The sequence below is a fragment of the Vicia villosa genome, linkage group LG1 (assembly GCF_029867415.1).
Source record: "Vicia villosa cultivar HV-30 ecotype Madison, WI linkage group LG1, Vvil1.0, whole genome shotgun sequence".
In the NCBI taxonomy this organism is placed as follows: domain Eukaryota; kingdom Viridiplantae; phylum Streptophyta; class Magnoliopsida; order Fabales; family Fabaceae; genus Vicia; species Vicia villosa.
Genome location: NC_081180.1, coordinates 2,078,131 through 2,100,766, shown reverse-complemented (window position 1 = coordinate 2,100,766; position 22,636 = coordinate 2,078,131). Strand labels below are relative to the sequence as shown.

Below are 22,636 nucleotides of genomic sequence, written 5' to 3'. Positions count from 1 at the left end.
ATATTGTTAAATTAAAATAAAAAAATCAAACTAAATTCGATTAAATGGTTGCAATCATCTTATTGATTGTGATGATTAATCTCGCCTCATTATTTAATTTAATTTGTTATTATTTGTAGTCGTGCTAATCGATTATGAGAGGTAACAATATAAAAAAAAAATAAAAATTAATAAAAATAATAAAATACAAATAAATTGTTATTAGGGATAATCGAATCAATCGATTTGAATTGGTAACAGTGCAAACCTTTAATCTTTTAACTATGGTGATCAAACCTATTGATCATTGCGGTTAATTGTGCCAAATCAGGGTTGTACGCCCAAACCCTAATAATTCTAAAATCCGTTCAAATTACAAGACGAAACAAACTGCGATAGGCTAACTAAAAAGCCTCTAAAAAAAACCATATCAAATCAAATTCAAACTCTAAATGGCGTACAACCTTTCCCGAACTACGTAGACTCTGATCCTCCCTAAGGAGGTACGTAGGCACTTGGCAACAAGGCGAGTCCCCCTCTTCAAAATCTCAATCATGTCATTATAATTTTGTTTGCCACATTTCTTTACAAATCCTGCCATGCAACCCTAATCTTTGAACATTAGCCTTTAGGAAAGGGCTGAGGGTGCCTAACACCTTCCCTCAGCCGGATTATAATAGCTTACCCTAAATCTCTTAACTGCGTAAGGGTTTCCTATTCGCCCTTCAGAATAGGTGGCGACTCGAAAGCTGAAATTTTTAGGCAGGTTGCTACAGCTGGCGACTCTGCTGGGGAAACACTTTTAGTGAATTATTATGCTCCTAAGGCTTGAGTGGGCTTAGGTTTATGGCTCGTGGTTTGTGGTTTAGGGTTTGTGGCGCATTTTAGGGTTGGCAAATTGCCACATTTAGGGTTTGGGGGAGGTTTATCTTTTAATAAACATTAAATTATTTATTTGTTTATTTGTTTTATGTTTTTATCTGCCTGAAAATATCTGCTTTTATTTTTATATATTTGCTCTATTTTTATGTCGGTTAAACCTTAAATGTGGGAGTTAACTTTGAGACCAAAAGGGGACATGAATCGCCTTACGAATCTCACTGATAACTCCACTCGGAGTGGGTTAGGTATTTGGAAAGGTCCGAAACGAAGCTTGACTTTGTGGAGGGCTGGACTGGATACTTAGCTGATCTCTCCGGGAACCTACCCAAAAACTCGAACCTCATGGATAAAGTGAGTTGTTCCAAAATCCGAAGAGACGAAAAAGTCTCGGAGGCTACGAACGACCCCATGAGACCTTTTAGAACCCCCATATAAAGGTTGGCTCCCAAGAGCCCCCTACGTCGAACCTATGAACTTGGGTTCTTTGAAATACCATGTTTTTTTTTTTTGCTTAATTATTTTTTTTTTATGTTTGTATTATTTTTTTTTTGTTGTTATGTGTTTGCATGCATCATCTAATCATTTGCATTTTTCATCATGTCTTATCCACAAATAAAAATAATAATACACATATATGTATATATATTTGGTAAAATGTATTTTGTTGGTGAATGTGAAGGAAGGATGAGTACGAAGAAGACAATCGTGCACTTTACTGTTTCTACTCCAGACATTAAGAAATTGAAGATCATCAAAGAAAAATTGCCATCAGGTGCTTTGGATAGGTTTGAGATTCGCTATGGTAATATCTTGGATTTGCTAAGGGTAAAGGTGCAAGAAGAAGCTATCACCGCTTTGGTACAATTCTATGATCCGCCTTTGAGATGTTTTACTTTCCAGGATTTTCAGTTAGCACCTACCATAGAAGAAATGGATGCTATGTTGGGTTTTTCGCGGATAAAAAAGGAATTCTATACTGGTGTGGGTAAGGAAGTTGACTTTTCAGATCTAGAAAAGGCTTTAGGAATGTCCGCTGCAGAATTAAAAGTACATTATAAAACTGAGGGAGAAGTGCATGAGTTCAAAAGATCTTATTTGGAAAATCAAGCATTAATGTTTGCTCAAAGGAAACAATGGGACATTTGTGGACATGTATTAGCTCTTTTGGTTTTTGGTGTTGTTTTATTGCCAAAGAATATTGATTATGTTGATCCTACCGCTATCCATGCTTTCACTTCTTTTAGGCTTTTTGACAAAGATCCAACTCCGACTATCCTCGCTAACATTTACTATGCTATTCATATGAGGTATGAAAGAAAGAGAGGAGTGCTAGTGTGTTGTGTTCATTTGCTCTATTCTTGGTTGACTTCCCATCTCTACAAAGCTAGTTGCTTCATCAAAGAATTAACTAGGAATGATTGGTCTCAAAAATTAAGGGCTCTTAAAGCGGATTCTATTCTATGGTATGCAAGAAAATTAAATTCAGATAAGATCATTTACAAATGCGGAGAATTCAACAATGTGCCATTGATAGGAACTCTTGGTTGTATTAATTATAATCCTGCTTTAGCACTACGTCAATTGGGTCATTCCATGGATGAAGAACCTTCCGAGCAACGTATAAAAGAATTAATTTTGCATGACAATGGGAAAGGTGAACCAAGAACATGGAAAAAGGTAATTCAAGCTTGGAGCAATGTTCAAAGGAGAGACTTTGGGCCAAAGAATGTAATTGCAAAAGCAGCTTATACCGCATGGGTTCAAGAAAGAGTTAAGAAAGTGTTGCTTCCTTTTATCGTGGATCCCGCCTACAAGCCTGATTCTCCTGATCCTGTTCCTTTATCCATCGAAGAGATAGAAGGAATCAGGGCTGCCCTGGAGGCGTCCCGAAAGGAGAAAGAGAAATTAGAACTTGATTTGCATCAACTTACTAATGAAAGGAGCCAACTACGCTTTGACCTTAAAGAGAAAAATCAAGAACTCCAAGCGATGAAAGAAGAAAATGATAGGCAAAGAAGTAAAAGAAAGCGTGCAACCGAAGGAGTTCTAAGTGCTAATTTTAATCTAGAATCGCATAATGAAAGGTTGGCACAAGCGGGTGTAGAGATTGCAAAATGGAGAAGGCGTTATGAAAAGGCTTCCCATGACAAAGCGGAATCCGAAAAAAATCTAGAAGCTGTGGTCTTCGAATTAACGGATAGAACTAAGGACCAAGAAGTGGAAATAAGGGATTTAAAGTTTGATCTTCAAGAGGCCCGCAATGCTGGACAAGAAGAACGCACAAGGAGGTTAACCGCGGAAGAAGCACTTTTACAGCGCACTGATGAGCGTCATAGAGCACTTCAAGCTTTGGCCGTGCTTAGGCAATTACTACTAAGGCAAAAGGAGTTATGTGATGCTGCAAGGGATGAAAGGGACTATTGGGAGAGACAATACACAATTGTTTCTACTGCTTATGAGCACGTGAGCATGGTTCCTAAGATGCTTGAAGAATACGAAAAGTGCCGCGATAATTATGACAAGCTAGTTTACTTGTGCAACGATCTAATCCTAGACATCCCAAGGAGTTTGGCAAAGGCGGAAACCTCTCTTGTTATCCTTCCCAAAGAAGTCAAGGAATTCATAGAGCTTTGTAGAGATATGGTGGATAAGTTCAAGGAGGACATCCAAAGGCGTTCTTAGTTTTAGATTATTTTCCTTTTTTCCAAGTATTTTCAATTTGTTATTTCAATTTCTATCTTTGTTAACCGACAATGGAGTTTGTTTTTAGTATTTTATTTCAATAAAGTGTGTTTCTTTTTCGTTACTCATCGTTTCTATAAATATTCGCCAACCTTGTTTACCTCTTAAAAAAAAAAAAATGTGTATATACATGTACAAAAGAAAAAGAAAAATAAATACATATGCAAAAAAAATATATACATAATACATATGTGCAAAAAAAGGAAAAAATGTACATGTATATATAAAAAAAAAAAAGGAAATAATATATAAATATATATGTGTATTATAATAGTGTGGATAAGACATAAACATTGCATAACCATATCATTCATAGCATGCATATCATATTTATTTTTTCAAAACATTAAAAAAAAAACTATCTTCATCTCCAGTCACACCATTGCAACTCGATCACTCATCCAGACCAGAGCTCAGAAGAAGAAAGCAATGGAACAGCTAGAGCAGAACCAAGCCGCCCTTCATGAAGAAATGACCCAGCTGAAAGGTACTGTTGAAGACCTCCAGGGAGGAATGGCCCAAGTGCTGAGCTTCATGAAAGACCTCAAAGATAAGCAAGACAAAGCTAAAGAAGTTCATGATCAGTATGAAGAGATACCTAAAGATGGCAACCCATTGTTAGGATATGTTCGAGGCTATGACCCTCACAAAACGAATGCTCACGCATCTAAAAGGGTCACCACGACCCATGAAGAGGGAGAGGCTTCTCAAGAAGGATTTATCCCTACTACTCAGAAAGAAGGGACGTCTCGCACAGTTCGCATTCCAATCAACAATCCGCTTAGGGATGAGGACTACTTGGACCTACAGTATGGGGACACTAATGACACAGATCAAGTCCCTCAACCAAATCTGACCTCTGCTAATTCTGGGGAGAATTCCAAGGAGAGTGGACAAATCAAGGCGCTGGAAGAAAGGATGAAAGCAATGGAAGGATATGATGCCTTCGATGTGGATACCTATGAAATGAGCTTGGTGCCGGATTTTACTATTCCTCATAAATTCAAGATACCCGACTTTGAAAAGTACAAGGGACTCTCTTGTCCGAGGAGTCACTTGCGCATGTATGTGCGAAAAATGGCTGCTTATGCTCATGATCAAAAGCTGATGATGCATTTTTTCCAAGATAGCTTGAGTGGAGCATCGGTTGACTGGTACATGCAATTAGAGAAGTCTCACATCCGAAGCTGGACCGACCTTGCTAATACGTTCCTAAAACAATATAAATACAATTTGGACATGGCACCCGATCGGATGCAACTCCAAAATTTGTCACAAAAGAAAGAGGAATCGTTTAAGGAGTATGCACAGAGATGGAGGGAAATGGCCTCCCGAGTCCAACCTCCCCTGTTGGAAAAAGAACTCGTAAAAATGTTTATGGCTACATTACAAGGGCCGTACTACGATAAAATGGTAGGGAGTGTGTCCTCAGGGTTTTCAGATTTAGTGGTTATTGGTGAAAGGATAGAAGACGGAATTAAGAGCGGGAAAATACAAGGAGTATCATCTAACTCTTATCACTCAAAGAGGCCCACCTCAACCTTCGCTAAAAATAAGGAAGGGGAGACCAACGCAGTAGTGCATCAAGAGTTTAGACCTCCTATGACATACTCACCTCAACCAAGATTCCAAGGCCCTCCGAGGAAGTTCGACCCTTTGCCCACTTCTAAAAGCGAGATACTGAAGCATCTATTAAACGAGCAGTTAGTGGAACTCAGGCCTATGCCACCTCCGATTCCCGGAAAGACTATGCCCAATTTCAAAGCTAATGAGAGGTGTGAATTTCACGCCAATTCTCCGGGGCATACATTGGAAAAATGTTGGGCCTTTAGGCACAAGGTTCAGGACCTGATAGAGTCAGGAGCAATTGCTTTTGACAAACCTAATGTGAAGACAAACCCTATGCCCCGTCATGATGGCACAGTCAATGCAATAGAGGTAGTCACCGAGCAAGAGTTCGTTCAACAACGGAGCTCCCCCATAGATGCCCTTAAGAGGTATCTACTTGCAAAGGGGTTCGTCCTCGAACATAACGAAGCCTTTAAGACAACCCTGCAAAGACTCGTGAATCAAGGGGTAGTTCAGTTTAAAGAATATCCTAAGGAAGAGTATGTGGCCATGCTGGACAGGAATGAACCGTTAATGATACCAAGACAAGGGGCAAGGAAGACGTTGATCATCCCTTGCGCCAAAGCCACACTGCTGATACCCGCGCAAGTACACACTAGGATTATCCCAGTCAGGGATCCATATCCTGTGGACAAGATGAAAGCAGTTCCATGGGAATATGAGTCTAATGCTAGTACCGATGTGACAAACATCGTCGGGCCTGGGGGTATGACTCGTAGCGGTCGCATATTCAATACTGCTAAATCAAAAGAGAATTCAGCACAAGCAAATGATCAAGCCACTGTGGTCCCTACTGAAAGAAGCACACCCATAGACAAGGAGATCACTAACAAAGATGCCGAAGAATTCTTGGCATTAATCAAGAAAAGTGATTATAAGGTAGTGGATCAGTTGCACCAAACTCCATCCAGGATATCACTCCTCTCGCTGTTAATCCATTCAGAAAAACATCGAGACACCCTGATGAAGATCTTGAGTGCTGCCCATGTAACCAAAGACATCACTGTAAATCAATTTGATGGAATGGTGGCTAATCTTACTGCTGGGGCATGCTTAAGCTTCAGTGAACACGAGTTGCCCTCACAAGGGAAAGAGCATAACAAAGCCCTGCATATCTCCATACAATGTGGGAAAGCTCATCTGTCTAGAGTGTTGATCGACACAGGATCGTCATTAAATGTGATGCCAAAGGCCACCTTAGACAAGATAGATTTGGAAGGACTGGTAATAAGACCAAGCCGTCTGGTGGTCAAAGCCTTTGATGGGTCGCAAAGCCCGGTGTTTGGAGAGGTGGACCTCCCTGTGGTAATAGGCCCTCACACTTTCTGCATCAATTTCCAAGTGATGGAGATTGAGCCTGCCTACACATGTTTATTAGGACGCCCTTGGATCCATGCTGCTGGGGCAGTTACCTCTACTCTGCATCAAAAGGTGAAATTTGTGGATGGAAACTCTATAGTAACCGTCAGTGGGGAGGAGGACATATTTGTCAGCAATCTAGACTCATACCGATACATTGAGGCTGGGGAAAAGGCATTAGAGACTTCGTTCCAAGCACTAGAGATTGCCACTGCTGTCACACTACCAATTGAGAAAACACGAAGGGCGGTGACATCCTGGAGAGACCTGCAAGACACAAAGATGGAAGGCTGGGGAAAAATTCCAGAAGTGCAAGAGAAGAAAGATCGTCTGGGGTTAGGATACCAACCAACAAAGAAGGCTGCAAAGGAAGAGCAACGATTCCCTCCGATCGCACAGACTTTTGTTACAGGTGGATATGAGCATGTATCCATGATATCTAGCATGGAGGGAACGTCCAATTTTATCCGGATGATTAGGCCAGGAGAACAGCTTCAGAATTGGACAAGCCTGGAGATACCGGAGATAGTTTTCATTTCAAAGTAATTTCCTATTGTGTGTTTTATTTCCCTTTTTAATAAAGAAAGACAATAACACTCATGCCTCGCCCGAAGCATAGAGTTAGTTTGTAAGGGCCCCATTTACTTTCAAGTTTGAAGTTTATTAATAAAATTGTCTTTGCATTTTGGTATTGAAAACATTGCCTTTTTCTTTTTCGCATTTATTCCTTCTCCATTTCTGAAAATGACAAATAAATTTCTTGCACGAACAAAGCACATTCACATCTGCATACTAAAAGAAAACAAAACATAAAACATGTGCAGATCACCTTCCGACACCACCGATAATAATACTGCTGAGACTCTATACAAACTCGAGGCTCTCGCTAATCAGGCTGAAGAAGGGAATGAGGAAGACGATGAACTTCCGGAAGAGTTGTCAAGGTTAGTGGATAAGGAATCCAAGAGCATGCTCCCTCCACAAGAGGCCATTGAAATCATAAACTTGGGAACGGACGAAGAACCTAAGAACATTAAGATTGGGGCAATGCTAGGTAAGGACGTAAAAGCAACGTTAATCAAGCTCCTCCATGAGTATGCATAGATTTTTGCTTGGTCATACCGTGACATGCCAGGGTTGGATACAGACATTGTGGTACACAGGTTACCTCTCAAAGAAGGATGTGCGCCGGTCAGGCAAAAGCGCAGAAGGGTTCGACCAGATATGGATAGTAAGATTAGGGAAGAGGTGCTCAAACAATTTGACGCCGGATTTCTTGCTGTAGTTGACTATCCACCCTGGATTGCCAACATAGTGCCAGTTCCTAAGAAGGACGGGAAGGTACGCATGTGCGTAGATTACAGAGACCTGAACAAAGCAAGTCCAAAAGACGATTTTCCACTACCGCATATAGATATCTTGGTGGATAATACAGCACAAGCTTCGTGGTTTTCCTTCATGGATGGGTTCTCTGGGTATAATCAGATCAAGATGGCTCCCGAAGATATGGAAAAGACGACCTTCATGACATCCTGGGGCACTTTCTGCTACAAAGTAATGCCTTTTGGGTTACGAAACGCAGGGGCAACATATCAAAGAGCCATGGTCACACTTTTCCATGATATGATTCATAAGGAGATCGAAGTATATGTAGATGATATGATTGCTAAGTCTCGCACAGAAGAAGAGCATATTACAAATCTACATAAGCTGTTTGAACGTCTAAAGAAGTACAAGCTAAGGTTAAACCCGAACAAGTGTACGTTTGGTGTAAGATCGGGAAAGCTGTTGGGATTCATTGTAAGCCAGCGAGGCATAGAGGTCGATCCTGACAAAGTAAAAGCCATACAAGCGATGCCCGTTCCAAAAACAGAAAAAGAGGTACGAGGTTTCCTGGGTCGATTGAATTACATCTCAAGGTTCATTTCGCATCTAACGGCTACATGCGAGCCTATATTCAAACTACTCAGGAAGGATCAACCCATCAAGTGGAATGATGATTGTCAAGTAGCCTTCGAAACCATAAAGAACTACTTGCAAGAACCACCTATACTCTTACCTCCTGTACCCGGAAGGCCACTAATCATGTACCTCACAGTACTCGAAAGGTCTATGGGGTGTGTACTGGGACAGCAGGATGAAACAGGCAGGAAAGAACATGCTATCTACTACCTCAGTAAGAAATTCACGGATTGCGAATCTCGGTATTCAGCATTGGAAAAGACATGTTGTGCCCTAGCATGGGCCTCCAAACGTCTAAGGCAATATATGCTGAATCATTCCACGTGGCTAATATCGAGAATGGATCCTTTAAAATACGTGTTCGAAAAGCAGGCGCTCACGGGTAGAATTGCAAGGTGGCAAATGTTGTTGTCCGAATACGACATACAATATGTAACTCAAAAAGCAATAAAAGGGAGTGTATTGGCAGAACATCTTGCTCACCAACCCCTCGAGGAATACCAATCCATGAAGTTCGACTTCCCCGATGAGGATATTATGCTAGTAAGAGACTATGAAATACCAGGACCCGACGAGGGACCCGAACCGGGTTTGGTATGGAAACTCATGTTCGACGGTGCCTCAAATGCACTAGGACATGGCATAGGGGCAGTATTGACATCTCCCGATGACCGGCACTTACCCTTCACTGCAAGACTATGTTTCGACTGCACCAACAACATTGCAGAATACGAAGCATGCATATTGGGGTTAGAAGCTGCAATCGACCTAAGGATCAAACTCCTGGATGTATACGGAGACTCAGCATTGGTAATCCATCAAGTCAATAAAGAGTGGGACACTCGGGATGCAAAACTAATCCCATACCGAGACCTTATACTAGAGTTGACGGCTGAATTTGATACTATCACCTTTACTCATATCCCGAGGGAAGAAAATCAAATAGCTGACGCACTAGCAACGCTCTCCTCTATGTTCAAGGTGACCTGGCCAAACCATGAACCACGAATAACTGTTAGACACTTCGACGAACCTGCCTATTGTCTCACGATTGAGGAGCAGTCTGACAACAAACCATGGTACCACGACATTAAAAAGTACCTGGAAAAACAAGAATACCCGGAGAATGCCTCAACAATTGATAAAAAGACACTGAGGAGACTTGCATCCAAGTTCTTCTTAAGCGGAAGCATCCTATACAAAAGGAACTATGATTCAGTGTTGTTGAGGTGTGTAGATAAAAACGAGGCCAAGGAGATTATCAGGGAGGTACATGAAGGAACCTTTGGGACCCACACAAACGGACACTCAATGGCTAGAAAGATACTGCGAGCAGGGTACTACTGGTTAACAATGGAGGCCGACTGTTTCCAATATGCAAGGACCTGTCACAAGTGCCAAATCTACGCTGATAAGGTGCACGTACCACCAAACCCGTTGAACGTTCTGAGTTCACCATGGCCATTTGCAATGTGGGGAATCGACATGATAGGGATGATAGAACCCAAAGCTTCGAATGGACACCGATTTATACTGGTTGCAATAGACTACTTCACCAAATGGGTAGAAGCTGCCTCTTACACCAACGTGACGAGACAAGTAGTCACTCGGTTCATCAAGCATAATATCATATGTCGATATGGGGTTCCAAGCAGGATTATCACCGATAATGGGTCGAATCTGAACAATAACATGATGAGGGAGCTGTGCGAGGAGTTCAAGATTGAACACCACAATTCTTCACCATACAGGCCTAAAATGAACGGCGCTGTCGAAGCTGCAAACAAAAATATCAAAAAAATAATACAAAAGATGGTGAAAACATACAAGGATTGGCACGAAATGCTTCCCTTCGCCCTACACGGTTACAGAACCTCGGTGCGTACATCTACAGGGGCAACCCCCTTCTCCCTAGTCTACGGTATGGAAGCTGTCCTCCCAATCGAGGTGGAGATCCCGTCACTAAGAGTCATAGCTGACACAAAGTTAGAAGAATCGGAATGGGTAAAAACTCGTTTTGATCAGCTTAATCTCATTGAAGAAAAGCGACTGACAGCTTTGTGTCATGGACAACTCTATCAGAAGAGGATGAAAAAAGCGTTCGATAAGAAGGTCCGACCTCGAACCTACAAAGAAGGTGACATTGTCCTCAAGAAGATACTGTTACCTCGACTCGACGCCCGAGGAAAATGGACACCTAACTACGAAGGTCCATACATCGTAAAAACAGTGTTCTCAGGAGGGGCATTAGTCCTCACTACAATGGATGGGGATGAGCTACCGCATCCAATCAATTCAGATGCAGTCAAGAGGTACTATGCCTAGCAGGGGCAAGGCTTCAAGCTACGAGCCCAAGACAATTCGTAAAGGATAGGAAATCGAGCAATCACCAACTTCCGAAGTCAAAGGATTACTGGGGACCTCGATAGCAAAAGAGCAATAGCAGTATTAATATCATTTCTATTTGTCATTTTCTTTCTTTCATACCTTTTGTACATTCGCCAATTCAAGGCAACAATCAATAAAAGTCTTTCCCTTTCATACTTATCTTTTCATCATTTCAATACCAAGTGCAAAGAATAATTTATGTCTCATAAACTTTAAACTTTGAGCTTAAAACAAGAAACTTACAAACTAACAGACTAAATAAAGGGGACGAAACCACGGCATCTCCGGTAATCGATATACGCCTGGTCCTGAAAGCACTGCAATATCCCAGTAGACTAACTTCAGACGATCTGAGTTAAGACCCACAAAGCTGCTCGAAAAGCTAAACAAATCCAATGGGTGACAGAAGATAATGCATCGAATTCATCATACATATTCATACGCATGTACACTTACATATGTACCATCGGCATAAGCATGCATACATTTACAACAAATCATAAGCATATACATTCGCGGAGCATCATTTTGCAGATGAAGCTTGGTTTCTCTTGAATCCAATTTCAAACTCTATTCTCAATTTCAATTTCAAACCAAATCGTAACCCTCGCGTTACGTCTTATCACGGCAGTGATAACGGCACTTTCAAACCAAATCGTAACCCTCGCGTTACATCTTATCACGGCAGTGATAACGGCAATTTCAAACCAAATCGTAACCCTCGCGTTACGTCTTATCACGGCAGTGATAACGGCAATTTCCAAACTAAATCGTAACCCTCGCGTTACGTCTTATCACGGCAGTGATAACGGCAATTTCAAACCAAATCGTAACCCTCGCGTTAAGTCTTATCACGGCAGTGATAACGGCAATTTCCAAACTAAATCGTAACCCTCGCGTTACGTCTTATCACGGCGGTGATAACGGCAATTTCAAACCAAATCGTAACCCTCGCGTTACGTCTTATCACGACAGTGATATGACACCACGTTCTCTGGCAGCAGCCATGACTCATTTCATTTTCAAGCTCCAATTCCAATCCCAAACATGCCATACCACGGTAATCCCGTGGCCAGCAACGCATCTACTCCACATTCCGCAATATCAGCAAATTTCAGGGCATTCTCAGTGTTCAATAATCTTCCATCTTCAGGTCGCGACGGGAAAGTAAGCCTGTCCGCCTCTTCAGGTTCAAGAATATTGAACAGGGGCAGCTGTCATACCCCAAAATTTGCCCCATCTACTTCACTTACAAAGATTCAAAGACTAGGGATCCATTCAAGCAACACCCCTAGTCAAGAGCCTCCTAAGGCTAGGGTTTGAGGTTCCCCTAAGAGGGATCAATGAGATAAGGCTCCTAATCAAGGATGTATGGTTCATAGTGATCTAATCTAAATCCATGGCAAAAGTCAAGGCACTACTCCAAAGGTCACCTGCTCAAACAATCTCAAGATATACAATCAACTGATTCAAATCCAAAGTCAAGACATGATCCAAACTTCTAACCATTGGTCACACAATAAGTGTGGGGATGTATATCAATCATTTGATCAAAGCTTGATCATGATTCCATTAATAGAAACTCAGAGATGAACAAATATAGAAAGGTTCAAATTAGGGTTTCTTAGGAGAAAGTCAACCCAACTTTGACTGGGCATAACTTTCACATGGAACATCAGAAATTCTCCACTCAAAGCCTATTTTGAAGGAAATTGGATTCTCTACAATTTTGTGTCTCACAAGCCAAGGCCAAAAATGCTTCATTTAAGAGATACAAGGCAAAAGATTACAGGTCATTTTCAGGCATCCTTCAGAAACAGTTTTTTCCCAAAGAGAATATGATCAAGATAAAAGCTTCAAATGAAAAATATGTTCCAAAGTGGCTTATAGAGGACCTCTTGAGGTTTCTAAAAAGTATTAGATCTCCCTCATAGCTTAAAAATTGAGTGAGATATGCTTGATCAAAGTTAGGTGATTTTGAGGGACCAAATGTAAAAAAAGAGGGTTCAAATTAAGGAATTTTGCAAATGGGCCTATGTTTTTGTGGTATAAACTTGATCCACAAGCCATTAGCTTGTCCAAAACAAAAGGGCACGAAATTTATCATATTAATTGATTTAATATATTTTTTATTTCATTTTTTATGATTTAATTAAGTATAAAATCAAATATTATGATAAAATATTCATAAAGGCCAATTTCAATCAGTATTAATGGCAAAATATATTGTTATTTTCGTGCTAAATCAAATGGAAAGGAGTGATACAATATTTGGACCAAATTGGAAACTTTTTATTCAAGAAACAAATCAAAATTCTCAAAGAAGAAAGATTGGATTTAAAGGCTTTTGAGACTCTTTTCTAAACCTAATCTGATTCACTATAAGTATAGAGGCTGAGGCATAAGGGTTGGGGACGAAATTCTGGAGTGAGAGACACTTGCAAGAACCGAAAAAATCACTCAAGAACTTGAAATTGGTTTTTGAGAATCGAGTGGTTTCATCAAGAACTAAAGGCCTCAAAAGCTTCTACAAGTAATTTGGAACGTGTGTGGATCCTTAATCTGCTTCAACACCCCCAGAACTGTCTCCGATTTGTCAAAGTAAGTGCTTCTGAATCTTCGATCGATTAGCATAATACGTGCATGTTCATGCTGTTTTGATTGTACATTTGGCTTTTCCTAATTGCTATGATCGATTCTGGACGGTTTGATTGAGTTTGGCGCGCTATAGGGTGATCGGCCATTAGAGGCCGATCCAAGCTTTTAGGGTTTATATTTGGGGCTTTCTGATAGGTGTGAAATTGAGTCAAATTAATAGCGTAAATCGATTCGTATGATTAAGGCGAAGAAGGTAGGACAGGTGCGAAACGTTTATTGCAGGGCATGTGCTATTCGCTATTATGGAGGTAGGTTTGCTACGAATAAATTAGTAGCTAATTCGCAGCTAATATACGTAGGTTTTTTGAGTCTTCTTGGGGAAGACGATGACGTGTTGTGGGGTTATTGGGTCGTTTAAAATTTCGCGCGCGTTTCCATGCATTGGTTTGATTCTTTTATTTATTATTATGAAGGCGTTTTTAAAACGCGTGCTAGCTCTAGTAGAGTTGGTGAAAGGGGGATTTGTGACCCCAGGGACGTGGGTTCGATACCCAGCGTCCTCTCTTATTTTTTTTCTTTGATTTTCCTCTCTGATTCCATACAGTCCTGACCCCAAGGCTTACCATGATCCCTCAAAATCTGGCCATTAATCATTCCTCCACCTAGATCCAACGTGCCCAGTCTGATTCCCTATATCATACACTCTAATCATAATCCTACTCAAACAAAACCTTAATAAAAACTAATTTAATTTTAATTGTTTTATTTGGTTTAATTATTTTCCTAATACATATTAATAAAATGTTGATTATATTTTTAATAAAATGAATATGTAATATTTATATTAAATTATAAGTTGTTGTTCGTTCCGATTAAATTAATTAATTGCTATGGTCAACAATAAATTAAAATATTGTTAAATTAAAATAAAAAAATCAAACTAAATTCGATTAAATGGTTGCAATCATCTTATTGATTGTGATGATTAATCTCGCCTCATTATTTAATTTAATTTGTTATTATTTGTAGTCGTGCTAATCGATTATGAGAGGTAACAATATAAAAAAAAATAAAAATTAATAAAAATAATAAAATACAAATAAATTGTTATTAGGGATAATCGAATCAATCGATTTGAATTGGTAACAGTGCAAACCTTTAATCTTTTAACTATGGTGATCAAACCTATTGATCATTGCGGTTAATTGTGCCAAATCAGGGTTGTACGCCCAAACCCTAATAATTCTAAAATCCGTTCAAATTACAAGACGAAACAAACTGCGATAGGCTAACTAAAAAGCCTCTAAAAAAAACCATATCAAATCAAATTCAAACTCTAAATGGCGTACAACCTTTCCCGAACTACGTAGACTCTGATCCTCCCTAAGGAGGTACGTAGGCACTTGGCAACAAGGCGAGTCCCCCTCTTCAAAATCTCAATCATGTCATTATAATTTTGTTTGCCACATTTCTTTACAAATCCTGCCATGCAACCCTAATCTTTGAACATTAGCCTTTAGGAAAGGGCTGAGGGTGCCTAACACCTTCCCTCAGCCTGATTATAATAGCTTACCCTAAATCTCTTAACTGCGTAAGGGTTTCCTATTCGCCCTTCAGAATAGGTGGCGACTCGAAAGCTGAAATTTTTAGGCAGGTTGCTACACCCATATCATGGGAAGACCAATACAGGTTATACACAGTGCCCCAAGCATGAACCCCAAAGGGGAGAAGCACTTACGGGTGGTGTCTTTTATATCGTCATACCCTAGGATGGCCAATCTGGGATATACAGAATCTCTCAAGACACTACTACATAACGTGCAAACAACAACGCCCAAGTCACCACGACCGGTCCTTTGAATTTGGGTGCCATGGGCGAATCAAAAGAGTGGTGCCCCTATAATTTTTTAACAATAAATACATTGGGACACAAGATATAATTGAATAAAAAACACATTTTCATTTAACATTATGCAAAAAGAATTCAAGTATGAATCTTTGAATCAATGTTTATACTACATCAAAACATAAACCACTATAAAGAGAGTTCTTCTTCTTCTTCTTCTTCTTCTTAATTCGATTTTTTCCTATAAAAAAATAGACCAAACGTTTAAAATTATTTTAATATCATCCTCTTAACATTTTTTTGTTGTAAAATCATTAATAATTTGGTTATAATCAAGGTTCTTCAAAATATTATTTTCAATTGAAATCAACGCAAGACTATTTAATCTATCTTGTGACATATTAGATCTCAAATAAGATTTTAATAATTTTAATTTAGAAAAACTTTTTTCAGCAGATGCAACTCTGATAGGAATAGTCAATATTATTTTATAAGCTATGCATGCATTAAGAAAACAATTAAAAGTATTTAAACTACTCAATATTAGGGGTGGCAAAACGGCCCGCCCGCCCCGTCTTAAGCTTGCCAAAAAGCGAGCGGGGCGGGCAAGCCCGCAAAGTTAAATGGACATAAAAATCATGCCCGCCCCGCCAAAATTGCGGGTTGGCGATCGGCGGGCTTGCCCGCCTATTTTTTATTTTATTTTCATTTTTTAATAAATTAATAGTCTTTTTTACCTTTCAATTAAAATTTTCACTTATTTTTTAGAATAATTTTTTATAAAGTATCTTTTAAACAAATTTTACCCTAAAAATATATTGCATATATTTACAAATAAATGTATAAAATAAAATCATAAAAAATTTGAATTACTAGAATTAATTAAAAAATGGCGGGCTTAAGGCGAGACGAGCTTAACGAATAGGTGAGGTGGGCTTTAACGGGCGACGGGCTTTGGCAGGGTGAGCTTAAGCGGGAGGCGTGTTTTGGCGACGCGGGTTTTGGTGGACGGCGGACCTAAAATCCCAAACCAACCCGCTATTTTTTGCCGGGAACGCGGGCCAAGCTGGCGGGCCCCGCCCGTTTTGCCACCCCTACTCAATTTCATATAGCTTGATTTTGATTCAACTGTTAAAACTTATCTAATAACTTTCAATTCTTCAAACAAAATTTCACCATCAACAACTTAATCCAAATTTAACACGGTCAGAAGATTTTAACCTACCAAATAACATTATCAATAATATAAAATATTCTCTATATCATTATTTTAATTTTAGTGTCTCAATTAAATTGTTTAGTTGCTAAAATTATGGATATATTAATTGATTTTATTTAAGGGGAATTAATTGATTTTATTCAACTCTATATTTATTTATGGGAAATTACATTCTTTTATTAATTTTGACTTTGTAGTGCCCTTATAATTTTGTTAGCCAGTATTTTTTTTAAAAAATTCTAACAATTTTTTTTATAATAGAAAATTTTCTTTTAATATATATGTAGGGGTAAAAAAACAATTTTTTTGGTGCCCCTAAACTCAAGTGCTAGCATTTTTTTATTTTTTAATTAAAATTGTTAGAATATAATAACGGTTGATGACCTAACTGTGGTGATACAATCAGGCTTTCATGGATTCAAAACTCAACGCCCTCAAATATTTTATTCCTTTAACGTTAAGGCGCACCTTTTATTTTTTTCTTTTTAAATAAAAAATAAAAGATATATCACCACGGTAATCAAAACCGGACCGCAACGACCGGTTCAACCTGATGGACCTAGAACCGGAACCCTAACTGGTCTGTTTGGACATGAAAACTAACATGTGAAAGAACCAGGATTTAAATCAGAAAACTGGTCAAGAACCAGATAAAAACTAAAAAACCAACGGTTTAGGAGATTTTTAGGGTCGGACCGGATTTTGCTTTTGATTGATAAAAATATAATAAAAAAATTGTTTTAAATTAAAATAATGCATGATTTAATTTTCTTTTTCCTTCTCTAATCACTCTAGTACAAATTATAGTAGAAAAATCAAAGTAAAAACTATTTTAAATTCTCCTTAGAATTGTTGGATTGTTTTTCATTATTGGTTGTTACAATATCCGTATGTCTCTCAGGAAAGGTTCCTATAGGTGTTTGCGCAAGCAGGGAGATTTGAGTCTCCAATTCCTTGTTGTGAGTCGCGAGGGACTCGACCATAATGTTCAACTTCCTAAGGATTTCATTATTATGGAGACTTTGTTTTCTAAACTCTTCATTCGGGAGAGTTTGTGTCACAACAAACCTTTGCATCATAGATTCTAGCCTAGAGAGAGACTGTGTCGCAATAAAATTTTCCATTAACACTTCGAGGTCGGATTTATGGGAATTTTATGGTTCCTTAAAATACTGGGAGTAATAATCAGGGCCGGCCCTGGGCCCGGGCAAGCAGGCCCACATCCCAGGGCCTCAAAATAAATAGGGCCTCAGTTTTGGGAATTATAGTTAGGACATTCCTAGTAATTGCTTTGTGAGCTTTTAGTCACCTGTTTGAGACCTAGTTGCTTAAAAATGTTAAATTAAAACTTCATTTTTTTACCTAATAATTAGTTTTTTCAATGAATTGCTGATATAATTATTGTGACAATTAACATTTCTCAAAATTTAATTATAATATAATTTGTATAAATTTTTTTAAAATAATTTTTGTGACAATTAGCATTTCTCAAAATTTAATTATAAAATAATTTGTATATGATCAATTAAACTTTATAATCAGATTTTAAATCAAATTTTATTTTCAATAGTTATTTTTTCTAATCCTTTTAATTTTATCTTAATTTATTTCAGTATAAATTTTAGAGACTGTTTATATGTTATAATTAAATATTTAAAAGTTTATCATACAATTAACTTATTTATTATTAAATTTTTATGATGAAATCAAATTCATTATCATTTGTGTTTTGATTTATTATTTTTTAGACTATAGAAATAAATTTCTTACCAATTAGATAAGTCTGCATATTAGAGTCGGGACATGGTTTAGGCCTACTCCTACATTTCCTAGCCATATGATTTGGTTTCCCACAATTAAAGCAAGAGAAAACACTAGTTTTATTTCTTTGAGATGGTGGATGGTGTATAGAAATTGGAGCAATTAAGGCCCTTAAAAGATTCTCATTCTTAATTTAGTTAATCATATTGCGATTTTGAATTATTTAATGATTTGCACATAGCTTCTTATCAAAATTGAAATTATTTTTGTTGAGAGAAACAAAGACTTCATATTTATGATTTTGTCTCCGGGATTTTTTTATTTATTTTTGAGAGAAATGAAAAATATATTTTTTTGTTACGGGTCCATTTTTTTGTTTACCCTGGGCCTCTAAAAAGTCGGGACCGGCCCTGGTGATAATTATAGAGAAATTTTGGGTGATCCATCCACCTAGGCTTACAGTAATTGAAACAAGAGTGCCTTAGTCTATACGGCGCAGCAATGAAGTTACCATATTGACTTAAATTGATCCCTGGCAACGGCGTCCAAAACTTGATGTGTTCTGTAAGTGCATGGAATATATCGTAGTAATAAAAGAATATCAAACCCAAAGAGATCAATAATCAATCTACCGTTATCTACTATGTTTATGTAAATCTAAGGCTACGGATCTTAATGGGAAGGAAATTTAAAATAAAAATTAAGACAAGTTGGTTTAGAAAAAATGATAAAAGTGAGACTAGAATGTGGTTCGAATCGATCAACAGTTCCCACAACTAAGTCAGATTAATTACTTAAATTGGGATAATATTTTTATTTAATAGAAAGAAACTTAATTTAAATGAACTGTTTGCGTTCGCGAAACTGGAATCAAGCTTTATTTGAATATCTATATTGTCGTTGTCGTAGTTCAATTTGTTAAAGTATAAAACTAATGTTTTTGAAAATTTAGTATTTTAATTAATTAAAAATCCGTTTTTGGTGAAAAATAAGTCTAAAGGTTTTACCGGTTGTCGCTCGCATAATACCAGAGTTTAAATTCATAAATGCCTGTTGTCGTAGCACATTTATACTTTTAAATTCTATATTCTCTTTAGACAAAAATTATATAAAATTTCTAACAAAATAAAATCTATATTTTTTATTCTAATTTTTAATTATCATATTTTTATTAAGTAAAAACAATATAAAAAGCAACATATTTTTTTTTACTTTTAAGTATTCATTTATATTTTAATGTGTAAAATGGAAAAAATATGATAGTTATGGTAAGATAAATGAGATACTTATAATTTGACCAAAAAAAATTATAAATAATTTAAGTGGTGCCAATATTATTTTCCAAATTTTATATAAAAAGTATAATAAATTTGTGCTGACATGGCATTAAAACCACTACTTAAGTTGATGCAAGATTTTCCATATCAGACTCTCTGGTGTGACGTGGCAGATACAAACGACGGAGATTGAAGATGAAGTGTGTAATATTCCTCTCGACTTCTCGTCACATACACGAATGACAAAAATTAAAGATAAAATGTGTAGTACTCTTGTTGCCACTTGTATTCACATGTGTAGTACTCTTTTTGCCACTTGTATTCACATGTCGAAGCACCCTTTAATTGGTGCAAGGTTGTTAAAATCTCGATTTAAAACCTAAACTCTATAGATTTCACGTTTCTAGGTCAGCATTTCGTGTTAAATCGCAGGTAAAAACCTTTTTATGTAAAATCGTATTCTGAAACGATTTTACGTGATTTAAATCTTTCTAAAATCGGTAAAATCGTGTAAAATCATGTAAAATCGTTGGATTTTACTCTTCGACCTGATTTTACTTTTTTGTCAAAGTTAAAAATCACATGTTATATTTCGGCCCATAAATTTTCTCTATGGATTTTTAATTTTATTCACATTCATATCTTGGTTATAATACTAAAAAAAATTAACATTTGGAGATGGATTTAATCAAGTCGAATATGAATGTTCTAATTAATGAAGATGATGTTGTAGAAGGATTGAAATTTTGATTAAGTTGAAGAAGAAGATGAAAAGATTTATTTTTTTGAACTTGAAAAATTTATGAAACTATTTTTTTTAATAATCTTTTGGATGTTATATTTTATGATTTAGTGGACAATTTATGTAGTTTGATACATGTTTGTGAATATTACACTTTATTATGATGATATCGTATATTTTTGTTTTAGAATTAAGTTAAAATTTTAAATAATTATTGCATTTTAAATATTATATTAGTATATATAAGCCGTATATATAAATTAAATATAATTTTAATAGGAGGTAAACTCTATGATTTTACGTTTCAATTTTACGTTTCGATTTTAACTAAGTAAAACGAGTTAAGGTAAAAACTCGATTCTGACAATCTTGAATTGGTGGCTATATTTGTAGTGCAACAATTGATTTTTTGTTTAGTGTCTATATAATTGCATTAATTATAAAATTTCCTCAAATTGTGAATAATAATTTGATAAGTAAAATAAAATAAAACCTAAATGATCTTTCACTTTTATTAATTGATAAATATATCTCTAAAATTATAATTTCTCTAAAAATAATTATAAGAAAAAGTAATTACTTTTATATAAATTAAAAATATCAATTTTTTTTGTTAAAACAACTTAATTCGTAATTGTGCAACAACATTCAATTGCGTAGTGCGGATTTGGATTTACATATTCGTTTATTCATCTTAAATTAATAAGTAAATAATAAATAAATAAATAAAATTAATTTTTTATTTCATGATTGAATATTAATGTATTTTCAAAATTTTCACTCTTTAATAACTTGTTTTTTAATGAGAATAAAAAAATAATTAAAGAGCAATTTAAAAAAATTAGGGTTAAATAAGTTTTTGGTCCCTATAAATATTGCACTTTTCATTTTTAGTCCCTCCCGGCCTTTAGGCAACGATTTTTACAAAAAAACCGTTGCCAAAACCAGCTAAAACCGTTGCCAAAACCCAGGAGGGACTAAAAATGAAACTGCAATATTTATAGGGACCAAAAACTTATTTAACCCAAAAAATTATGATTAAATAGAGTCAAATGACAAATATTTGACTTCAGTACTACATGAATATTTTAGTGTAATTATAAAATTAATAAATAATTAAATAAATTATTCAAATAAAAATTAATAATTAAATTAAAGAAAATAAAGACAAAATGAATTACCAAAATATTTAAAGTAAACATTTTTTCTAGTCATAATGGAAGAAATTAAGACACGAGTCAAGTGTTACATCAAATGGGAGGACATTATTTCAGAGAAGAGATCAAGAGATGCTAAAAGAAGAGTTTGTCAAGATCGGATCCTAGCGATCATAAAAAGCCCAAAGAGCATGGTCATCACCGAGAAAAGGCATTGTATAAGACAGATTAGAGACCATTAGAGATTCTCACCCCGTTAAGTACTAGACGAGAAAGGATCTTGCAAAAGAGATGCAACACAAGGACTTCCCAAGAGGTCACCCATCCTAGTATTACACTCTCCCAAACATGCTTAACTACAAAGTTCTGATGGGATATGATGCATTTGTGCTGGTATAGTTGCACCTAATATTGATCATCCTAGGACACGGTGATATAGAAGACACTGCCCTCAAGCGCTTAGACCATTTGGGCCTCACACTAAGGGGCTATGTACGTTCAGGATTGGTCATTTTGGGATATGGCGATATAAAAGATACCGCCCTTTAGTGCTTCACCTTTTCGGGCCTCACGCTCACTACTACAAAAAAGGCTTACAATAAGGGTTGGGAAAGATATATAATTACGCAAGACCATGCGTTGTTATGTAGCATGTGTTTGTATATGCGTTACTTACAATCACGATCCAGTGACCGTTGTATTAAACAGAAAAGCGCGCGTCTCATCACAACGATTGTGCCAAACAACCGTTGTGATAGACATAAAAGTCATATGTTTGATTCTCAGCAGTGCCGTTTTGGTATTTATATTATTTTGGACAACACGCGAGATATTACAATGGTTGTGATATATAAAGTTGTGAAATTTTCTACATAATTAATAAATATAATCATACTTTTATAATTTTCCCCATTTTTTAACATGTATTTTTGTGGACCACATCACAACATAACAAACAACTTGCATTTGTGATATAATAATAATAATAATAATAATAATAATAATAATAATAATAATAATAATAATAATAATAATAATTGTATCATAATAATAATAAAAATTGGATTAAAAACCAAAAGTTGTATATTACTTCAA

General features: G+C 36.7%; 1 pseudogene; it reads right to left on the bottom strand.

The window, feature by feature from the left end:
• Positions 1–21,829: 21,829 nt before the first annotated feature.
• LOC131645372 (5S ribosomal RNA) lies at positions 21,830–21,948 on the bottom strand (annotated as a pseudogene).
• Between the last annotated feature and the right edge of the window lie 688 nt (positions 21,949–22,636).